This window comes from Oryx dammah, unplaced genomic scaffold (genome assembly GCF_014754425.2).
Source record: "Oryx dammah isolate SB20612 unplaced genomic scaffold, SCBI_Odam_1.1 HiC_scaffold_2, whole genome shotgun sequence".
Lineage (NCBI taxonomy): Eukaryota > Metazoa > Chordata > Mammalia > Artiodactyla > Bovidae > Oryx > Oryx dammah.
In genome coordinates, this window is record NW_024070186.1 from 179,908,573 (window position 1) to 179,917,680 (window position 9,108).

Sequence of the window (9,108 nt, forward strand, 5' to 3'; positions counted from 1 at the left end):
TTTTGGAGCCAAAGAAAATTAAATCTGCCACTTATTCCATTTTTTCCCCCATCTATTTGTCGTGAAGTGATGGGACTGGATGCCATGATCTTAGTTTTTTGAATGTTGAATTTTAAACAGCTTTTTTACTCTCCTCTTTCACCTTCATCAAGAGGCTCTTTAGTTCCTCTTCACTTTCTGCCATTAGGGTAGTATCATTTGCATTTCTGGGGTTGTTGATATTTCTCCCAGCAATCTTGATTCCAGCTTATGATTTATCCAGCCCAGAATTTCACATGATATAGTCTGCATATAAGTTAAATAAACCCTTAGTTGGCCCCAAACTCCCAAATTATGTGTCTAGCATTTAAACATCCTCCCACACTCCCTAGAGTCTGTTCCTCGTTTCCCAAGTTCAAATTCTCCAGAGAGAATTTGTCTCAGCCTGAGCCAGTGTCCATGCTGATCCACTCAGCCATGCTGGAAATCAGGGAAAAGTCAAGACTTTCACAAAGGAAAGTCACTGAGGCTGAGGTCCAGAAGAGCAAAGGCAGTTCTCAGAGAAGGGGGTGGATCAGAGGCTCATTTCCTTAATCTCTACTGTAAACCTTAGCCAATTACACTGAAAATAAAAAACCCTCTAAATAAAATAAGTCATAATTAACTGACCATGAATATAAACACTTAAAAATATCCCAAAATACTATATGTTTTCACCTATATGCAAAATCTAAAGAACAAGCAGATGAACAAACGTAACAAAAGAAATAGAATACAGAGAAGAGATGGGTGGTTGCAAGAAGGGAGGGAGTGGGAGGAGGGGAAACAGGTAAAGGGGATCAAGAGGTACAAACTGTTAGGTATAACACAGATAAGTTACAAGAATGTAATGTATAGCACAGGGAATATAGCCAATATATAATCTATAAAAATATCAAGATACTATCTTGTACACCTGAAACTAGTATATGTCAACTATACTTCATTAAAAAATAAAAATATGGAAGGGTTAGAGCAAAACTTTAAGAAATATGAATGCTTAAATATGATGTGGTATTTTTCTTTATACAGTTCAAATGTTCATGATCCAATTTAATTTAATTCTAATTGTACTACTAGGACTCAGGAGAAGGATAAGTTTTAAAACCCGAATTCATACCCTAATAGGACTCAGCTTCTGCTGTTTGAACCTTAGAGCATCAACAGTCCTCACAGGAGATTGTCTTCACATTTCACAAGAAGCCTCTAATGACCTGCTTTCACTTATTGATGAGAAGAGATTATTTTGCTTCCTAATTTCCTAATCAGTATAACTGCCTACAGCATCCTGCTCATTTTGCCTTCTCCGAGCCTTCTTCCCAGTAAGGAGAACATTTGATTCCTAACTAAGCATGTTTTGTTTTTGAGCACTTGGTCTAAGATGAAAAAGGATAAGAGAGAGCCTACCTACAAGCTTTCTTCTTCTTTTTCTTCCACATCCACTCAACACCAAGTATTTGGCACCTGTAGGTGTCAAACATCACAACTTAGGCTCTACCTGCATCTGTTTTATTGTCTTGCTGCTCTGATAATAGATATACTTAAAGGATGCATTCAAATTTTCCAGCTTTTTAAAGTATACACTAAAATTATTTAGTGAGTTATACAACGATTCCTGAAAATAAAGATCTGGAAAGTTCAGAATGAGTTGAGGAATCTAGGCAAGTCTCTTGGCTTTTTTTTTTTTAATTTAAAAAATTTTATTGGTGTATAGTAGATTTACAATATTGTGTTAATTTCTTCTGTTCAGTAAAGTGAACTCAGTTAAACATATATTCTTTTTCATATTCTTTTCCAATATGGTTTGTCACAGGATATTGAATATAGTCCCTTATGTTATACAGTAGGCCTTGTTGTTTAACCATCCTATATATAATAGTTTGCCTCTGCTAATCTCAAACTCCCATTCTTTCCCTCCCCTCCCCTCACTTGGCAACCACAAGTCATCCCTTATATCTATGAGTCTATTTTTGTTTCATAGATACGTTGAATTGCACTGTGTTTTTGATTGCACATATAAGTGACATCATGTGGTATCTCTTTCTGACTTCGCTCAGCATGATAATCTCTAGGTACATCCTTGGCTTTTTCTAAAGCATATACCAATCTGCGTTCAGTCTATACTAACTACATGGTTACAGATCAGGTAGAGGCAGAAGGGCTTCCCAGGGAGCGCTGACGGTAGAGAACCTGCCTGCCAATGCAGGAAACATAAGAGACGTGAGTTCCATCCCTGGCTTGAGAATATCCCCTGGAGGAGGGCATGGCAACCCACTCCACTGTTCTTGCCTGGAAAATCCCATGGACAGAGGAACCTGGCAGGCTATAGTCCATAGGGTTGCATAGAGTTGGTCATGACTGAAGCAACTTAGCACACATGTAAAGAGGCAGAAACTATGTTATGGCTCTCACAGCTAAATTATAATCCAGTCTTGGCTTAAATTAACCATATGCCCACTACCACTTCCTGTCCAAATGTTAAAAAATCAGTTAACACATTCCTTGATCAAGTCAGCTGAAATGGTTTTGGTGGAGAGAATGCAGAGAGACTGCTGAGGTCTGAAATCTGTCAGACCTCAGATTTGTATTAATGTATTTGATCCTGGAACAATCAGAGAGTCTTCATCTACTGGGGGAGTCCAGTCCGTGTTTGTTTATGACTTTCATTCAGCTGAGAAACTTCCATCATGAACTTTCCCACTCTCCTTGCTAAAAGGGAAAGGAGGTTGCAAAAATTGGCTTTGCCAAATTCCCTGGAAATATCTATTTATTTGCTTCATGAAGAGGTGTCTGTGATTGAATAATGATGCTTGAGTTCTTGACTGCAGTCTGTAGGGAATGCCTCTCTCATTTGCCACCTGAAAAGCTGCAATTACTAAAATACTTATAATTCCTTTCCATTAGGAATTCATGTTAGGAACACCTTCAGGAAAATTCATTCATGCACCTGTGCATTCATTCCTTCCCCCTCAGTGGCCATTTGGCCACATGATGCAAAGGGCTGACTCATTGGAGAAGACCTTGATGCTGGGCAAGATTGAGGGCAGGAGAAGAAGGGGGAGACTGAGGATGAGATGGTTGGAAGGCATCACTAACTCAATGGCCATTAAATTAAGCAAACTCTGGGAGATAGTGAAGGACAGGGAAGCCTGGTATGCTGAAGTCCATGGGATCGCAAAGAGTCAGACACAACTTAGCAGCTGAACAAAAACAAATGGACATTTGAGTGAGCTTGTTCTGCCTGTTTGCGTGAACCTGCCTGCCAAAAAAGACGACTCACAAAATTGGATGCTTAAGAACAATTGATCTCCTCAGGTAGACTCAGTGGTGGGCTGGGACAGGTTGGACAACCAACTTGTTTAAAAAACCAACAACTCTGATTTGCAAGGTTTGCCAGTTTCACCAGCGTAAACACTGCAGTGGCTGAAATTAAGTACAAGGTGATGTCCCTGAAGGAGGATCAGGGGAGAAGTGTGTACAGTGGCCCTCATGAGTCCTGCGAGTCATATGAGCCAGCTGCAAATGCTCTATACCCAAATCTCTCCCCCTTTCTCAGCTGATTTCTTATCTTTCTTTCTGTTTTGCTGATTTCTTTACCTCAGTGTTTTCTTTCTTCTCTCTTCCTTGTCCCTGGCTTGAACTCTTCACCTGATCTGCTGCTCTAACCTCATTTCTCACCTCTGGTCCTTTGGATTTATTGTATGTGAAATTCTCATTCCAGCTCTTGGGCTTCTAGTCTCCCTGTTCTCAACTGCTGCTTTGGCCTGTGACATTTAAATGATTTGGTCAAGGTCACATGGCTAGTAAAGTGGCAAAGCTGGGACCTGAGCCCCAGGCTTTTAATCCAAAGCCTATGACTTTAACCAGAGTACTAAAATTTAGGGGAAGTTACACATGCCCCCAAGTACAGGAAGAAAATAGGAGCCCAGAAGGAGATCCAGGAGAGCTTTGCTAAAGAAATGGCATTTTGGGCTATTGCAATGGATTTTTAAGGGAAATGAAAAGCTTGCGTTGAGGCACAGAGGAAAGCAATTGTAGGCTGGGCTGTGGGTTTGAAGAGTATTATTTAAGGTGTGGTGAGCACGTTAACTTGGTTAGAATTATTTGGTGGGGGTTGTTTAAAATACTGACTGCTGCATTTCCTCCAGGCCTCCTGAGTATGACTCTTTGCGGCTTGGGGCCTCCGGATCTACTTTTAACAAGCTCTGCCGGAGTTTCTGATGTACTCTATAGTTTGAAAACCAAATGGAGCCATTAGATGGAACCAGCAGGATTGTAGGGGTAATCATTTGACAGTTTTATTCTTGTTTGCTGCTGTTTGTTCAAACCCATTCTAGAGCCCTGAGAGAGGTCCCAGGGAAGCGTCAGGATTTTCCTGGTCATTATTAGTCACCCAGTTCACCTCAAACCATGGAAAAGTCTTATTTTAGCATATTCCATGTAATATTTCAAATTTCAATGAAAGATTTTATTTTTATGTTCAATTTTATTAATAATTTAAAAACTTTATTTAAAGGTTTTTGAAAGTGAAGTGACAGCCTCTGTCTTCCTGCTCCAAGCGCATGCTCAACAAGGTGACTTCAAAGTTTTGAGCTATGTTGGATGGATGGAGAGAGTGTCAGGTGTAGAGAAATTCTTAATTTTACTTTAGTGCTACATTCCAGAGAAAAACCTGCTTTAATTTCTGGATCCCCAAAGTGGTCTTCATATGTCCTGCTCCTGTGTTCCTCATTTGTCCTGCTACTCAGCTTTTATGTTGGGTTTTCAATTTAGTAGTCATGATTTAAATTTCAAGAATTCTGCTTATTTTTATTGTTGGCAGTCTAATTTTGATTTAAGAATGTAATATCTACTCAAATATTTCTTAGTGTATCAACTATACTTATTTTAGAATTCCTCTTCTGATTCTTGTATTAACTCTATTTCATTTGGGGTTACTTCCTTTGTTTATTTAGCCTCATACCTCTCTTTCTCTAACACAACATCTTTTATGCTGTTTGCTTGAAGTATTTGGTTGGGTTCTGTTAGCACAGTTGAAAATTACTGCAGCTCAGGCAGTGAATGTGGATTGTGATAAAAAGGCATTTGGTGTGAGGTGGGTTTTTCTTTGAAGAATTCAGAAAGTGCTTATGCTCTGAATATGTGGACTTCTTGTCTATTGGGCCAATTGGAAGGAACCTGGGGATGCTGATCTGCTTCTCTCTCAAACCCCAATCCCTCTTCATGGAATTCTCTTATGGCAGATCCCCTACTGTATAAAAATTTTTCTTTTACCAGGACAATCAGTAATACATGGATGATTTGATATATAACCTAATGACCATAAATATTAGGTTAACAGATCAAAGGATAAAAAATATTTAATTTAGATAAATGAAAAATGGATAATCAATACATTTGAAAATCAGATGCTGATTTTTAAACATTTGGCTACATAACAATAAAGATACATATACTTAACATGATAAAATATGTAAAACTGGTACACATTTACACTTATAGCAAAAAGAAAAAAAGCCAGTGTTCACATAATTGTGAGATGTTAAAAAATTTCCTCTAAAGTACAGAGTAAAATGAGGCAAATAATGCATGTTGTGATATAAAATTCAAACATTACAGAAAAATATACTGAAAATTGAAAGCCTCTTCCTCCATAATTCCACACTCTTGAAATAACCAATATGAATAGCTTGATGCCTTTTTTCTCTGACTTTATTTTCCTAAGCAAATACTGCAATTTATTATGTATTTTTGGATGGATCACAAAATGGGATCAAAGACTAGCCAATACATTTACTGTTGTTGTTTAGTCACGCAGTCATGTGACCCATGGACTGTAGCCCTCCAGGCTTCTCTGTCCATGGGATTTCCCAGGCAAGAATACTGGAGTGGATTGCCATTTCCTTCTCCAGGGAATCTTCCTGACCTAGGGACCATACCCACATCTCCTGCATTGGCAGGCAGATTCTTTATTACCGAGACACCTGAGAAGCCCTAGTCAATATATTTAGATAGGTGTATAAAGTAACGTGGGCTTCCTTGGTAGCTCAGCTAGTAAAGAATCTGCCTGCAATGCAGGAGATACGGGTCTGGTCCCCTGGGTCAGGAAGATCCCCTGGAGGAGGGCATGGCAACCCACCCAGTGTTCTTGCCTGGAGAATCCTCATGGACAGAGGAGCCTGGCATGCTACAGTCCATGGGGTCACAAAGAGTTGGACACAACTGAGTGACTAAGCACAACATATCAAGTAACACAGCAATTTTAACTGAGGACACAAAGTTGTTATTTACAAATGTTTCAGTGATCTACTGATGTGTATAAACCACCCCAAGACTCAGTGGCCTAGGACAACAACCATTTCATTTGTTCAAAATTCTGCTGATTGTGGTGGCTCCTCCCCTTCTCCACACCCTCCCCCCACCTGCCATCGTGTGTGTCTCTCTCCCAGGCCTTTCCATGTGATCTCTCCAATAGATGAACCAGATTCTTACAAGATGGGTGTGAGCTCTTAAAAACATGAAAGTAGAATTTTCTAGGCTTCCTTAAATCTTGGCCCAATGTCACTTCCCCTGTAGTCTATTGATTAAAAGCAGGTCATAACTTAGAGCTGATTCACGTTGTTGTACAGCAGAAACCAACACAACATTGTAATGCAATTAACCTCCAATTAAAAATAAATTAAAAAAAAGAAAGTAAAATGGACTAATTTCCAAATGAATCTTTAGCAAAACATTTATGTGTTTAAGTTACAGTTTTTATAGTTCTGTATATCTCTTTTGGGACCTTATTATTGCTTTATTAATTTATAGCATTTTGGCATTTTATAAACATTCACAGTATTTATATGTCAATAAAGATAAAAAGTATCAAAAACAAACAAACAAACAAAAAGAAACAGGTCACAGGCCTGCCCAGAATCAAGGGCAAGTGTGTAAATACTGGGAGGTATGGTTTATTGGGACCATGATTTAACAGATGACAACTACTTGACATGACTTTAGTTACAGACAACCCAAAAGAATCCACTGAAAAGTGATTAGGAACAATAGGAGAGTTCAGTCAAATTATGGTAATAGGACAGATAAACCAGTTTTATACCTAAAACAGTGTTATAAAGTTTAATGACATCAAAGATGGTATCTGTAATACCTCTGATAATTTATTTTATGAGTATTTATTTAGCCACTACCACATAATGAGTATCATACTAGGCCCTGTCTTTATAGAGGTACACGGAATAGAAACAGATTTAACCATCATGAGACTTATAGCCTAGAGAAGAACATACATTAAGCAAAGTCCCTGATATAGGAACTTATATCCTATATCAAGTCCTGGATATAGGAAAGAACTTGGTGCATTAATGTATTATTGCTGTGATGAATGCTGTGTAACAATCCCAAAATCTTAGTGGCTTAAAACAGCAAATTTGTTCTGCTCAAGGGGTTGCTTAGGACAAAACAATTATAGTATAAGGGATGGGCTCAGATCTGCTGCACTTGTCTCTCAATCTGCGACCAGCAGCTAATCATGGTGTACTGTTCTGCCAACTTGCAGGAGGACAAGCCAAACCATGCCTTCATTTAAAGCCTCCGTTTGCATCATATACCTGCATTCTATTGGCCAAAGTGAATCACATGGTAAGTCCAATATCAATGGGACAAAGATATATAATTCTCTTAGATGGATGAAGTGAAGAATTAGAAATAATAATATTATCAACCACAATTAATACTTTGAAGAACTGGAGTTAGTCCAATGGCTCAGAAGGAGAGTGGTAGGATATCTGGCTGAAGAGCTGGTTAGGGACCAGATCATTTAGGACCTTGTTGGTCTTGCTAAAGACACTGAATTGCAGTAAGTGCAATGCAAAGCCATTGTATATATATTTTTTTGCTTATGTTTTTTTTTCTTTCTTTTTTAATTTTAATTTTTACTTTTATTTTACTTTACAATACTGTATTCATTTTGCCATACATTGACATGAATCCACCACGGGTATACATGAGTTCCAATCCTGAACCCCCCTCCCACGTCCCACCCCATATCATCTCTCTGGATCATCCCCGTGCACCAGCCCCAAGCATCCTGTATCCTACATCGAACATAGGCTGGCGATTCGTTTCTTACATGATAGTATACATGTTTCAGTGCCATTCTCCCAAATCATCCCACCCTCTCCCTCTCCCTCAGAGTCCAAAAGTCCGTTCTATACATCTGTGTCTCTTTTGCTGTCTCACATACAGGGTTATCATTGCCATCTTTCTAAATTCCATATATATGTGTTAGTATACTGTATTGGTGTTTTTCTTTCTGGCTTACTTCACTCTGTATAATCGGTTATACAGAGTGAAGTAAGCCATTGTAGATTTTTAAGCATGAGAGTGATATAATGAGTTTACCTTTAAAAAAATGCTGCCATGAAAAGATTGGATTGGAGGAAGAAAGGAGAGGACATGGAGAAAGCAGCTTTGAAGTCATTGGAATGAGTTAAGATGGTGGCTGGGCTTGGACAAAGAGAGTGATAGTGTAAAGAGAAGTCAGCGGGTTTGAGATATATTTTAGAAATAGAATGGTTAGACTTGGTCATGAGTTGGATGTGAGATTGAGGGAGACTCAGATGCCTGGCAGTTGCAGCAGGTGAATACACATGCCTTAATAGCACTGAGGACGACCTGGTGAAGGAACAGATTTCAGGAGGTAGATTAAAAGTTTAGTTTTGGATATACCTGTTTCCATATACTTGTGAGACAATGATCATAAAATATCTACAGATAAACTTAACAAGCAATGTGAAGGATCCATATGAATAAAACTATAAACCTCTATTGAGGGCCATAAAAGAAGAGATTTGAATTAATGGAGTGTCAAACCTTGCACTTGGATATGAAGACTCAAAATTGTAAAGATGTCAATTTTCACTAAAGAAATCTATAAATTCAATGCAACTTCAATCAGAATTTCAATAGTGTTTTTTCTTGAAACTTGTGGCAATTACCAGGAACATTTTCAAAAAGAAGTGTAATGAGAAATAACCTGTTCCATCATGTATTAAAATACATTATAAAGCAATAAAATTTATAACAGTG